Source organism: Tupaia chinensis, unplaced genomic scaffold (genome assembly GCF_000334495.1).
Source record: "Tupaia chinensis unplaced genomic scaffold, TupChi_1.0 Scaffold000247_1, whole genome shotgun sequence".
NCBI classification, from domain to species: Eukaryota; Metazoa; Chordata; class Mammalia; order Scandentia; family Tupaiidae; genus Tupaia; species Tupaia belangeri.
The window spans coordinates 856,107-858,141 of NW_006159725.1; the positions used below are offsets into that span (position 1 = coordinate 856,107).

Genomic DNA, 2,035 nt, shown 5'->3' on the forward strand with positions numbered 1-2,035 from the left:
GGGAGGGGATGCCGTTCATCGGCCACTGCCCCACACAGACTGGAGTCCTGCACTTCCCATCCAGTTACCGCTTCTTGGCCTCTTTTCCACCTTCAGGACCTTCTAGTGACAGTTAAGAGCAGTCCTGTGCCATTTCTGACAAGGGAGGAAACTGAGGCCCAGAAGAGCCAGGTGGCACAGTGAAGGTCTCCTGAGGTCATGGCTTTCCTGCGGCCAGGCTGGGAGCTTAGTCTGCCTGGCAGTGCAGAGACCCTTCCAGCCCTCTCCGCTGTCTCAGCAGCTTCCCTCCAAGAGGAAGGGCAGGTGTGACAGACGCTCTCACCTCAGTGCAGCGGGGCAGTGGCAACGGCGACACATCTCCCTCGAGGCTTCGCACGTTGGCAACTGTCTTTGCAAACGGTGCCTCTTCCTGTCTCTTTGGGGGCTGAGAAATTCCCAGCACAAACAGCCCCGCTCACACGTCCTGGGCAGCTGGCAGGTGGGAGAGTCTGAAGATCAGCCTGATCCGTCTCCCCTGTCCAGTGAGCGAGCATTCTGAAAGGGCCGAGACCAGCTCCTGCCTCAGTGGGAATGTCCATCTCTCTGTCCCTCCCTCTCCCCTCTTCTTGGCCCTGTCTCCTCTCCCCTCCTGTCTCCATCTCAATCCCTTCTCTCTCATTCTCCCATCCCGACAGCCTCTTCCCTGGTTCTTTCTCTCCCGGGGTCGCTCGATGGTCCCACCCTGTCTTTACTGTTGGTCTTTTCTTCTTGTCATCTTTTACCCCAGACTTGCGTGACCCTCCCTCCCTCTCTGCCTCACCTTCCCACTCAGGCTTCCGCTCCCAAGTGGCACTCCCTGGAAAGAAAGCCCCATTCTAAGGGCATGGAGGGGAGTGGAGGACAGGTGGAGGAAGGCTTGGCCGCCTTCCCTGTACCTGCCAGGTGGCTGACGGCAGCTCGCACATACTCCTGCCCGAGACAGCGCGGGCCACGCCAGGAGCGTCGGGGACGGGGACACAGCCCTGCTGGTTTCATATGCCGTTCCCATTAATCACGCTGCAAAGAATGAAAATCGTGGAAAATCATTAAAATTACAGATGGCTAGATTAAGTAATTAGAATTTAGGCTAAGGCAGATGTTTGTAATTAAGTGTTTATTTCATTGAATAAAATGCAGATTGTACGAACTATTCCATGAGATTTTAATAGTCCTTGTCCTGGTATTGTATTGGGGGGCAGAGTTTAAGCTACAGAGGTTCAGAGACAAATGGGCACCCCAGAGGATCCTGGGAATCCAATCATGTAGGGGCTGGGAGAGACGAGGGCTACAGGTGTGTGCTTGGAAGATAGTCTTATTTTTCTTTCTTTCAGAGGAGGAGGGACTCCGCCACAACTCCCTGAGTCAGAATTGATTCATCTTAATTTATACAGTCTTTCATTCCCCTAAACAATTTGTAAACAGCTCAAAAGAAAATAACAATGAAGAACCAAATGAAAATATAAAAACAAGAGAATTGAGGGTTCCTTGCCAAGCAACATTTTGGTGCCAAGAAAGAGGAGAGGGTTTTAAATGAGGATTGAGCCGTGTGGGGGATTTAATATTTAGAAGAGACGGGTACAAGAGACTCGGAGACCAAGCTGAGAGGCACGTCCACGCAGATGGGGAACAGACTACAGAAGACAGAGGGCGTCATGAGAGGAAGAAGAAACGGATAGAAAGAAGACAGGGAAAGGATGAAACCTCAGGACACCGCCTTCTTCCCCAACCCCCTGAGGACCGCAAAGTGGAGAGTGGACTGAGGAGGGTTTCTATTTTTCATTTATTTATTTATTTTTGAGAGGTTTTTGCTACAAGGCGCACATGCTTGCCAGAGAGACAGAAAGTGAGAAATCACCCCCACCACCACCCCCGGGGGGATGGCCACACCGTAATCCCTTCTCCATTTTCCTCTCAGGATCTTGGGCACAAACATACACGTTCCCGGTATGAGTTTAAGTCACCAGGTCCAGGACTCGAACTGCAGTCAACTACATAGGAGTTCAGTGATATAGCCATT

General features: G+C 51.7%; 1 protein-coding gene across 1 annotated transcript in view; it reads left to right on the plus strand.

Moving 5' to 3' along the window:
- Positions 1 to 2,035, plus strand: part of GRIK4 (glutamate ionotropic receptor kainate type subunit 4) — a 394,611-nt gene that overhangs the window by 230,814 nt on the left and 161,762 nt on the right. The window lies entirely within an intron of this gene.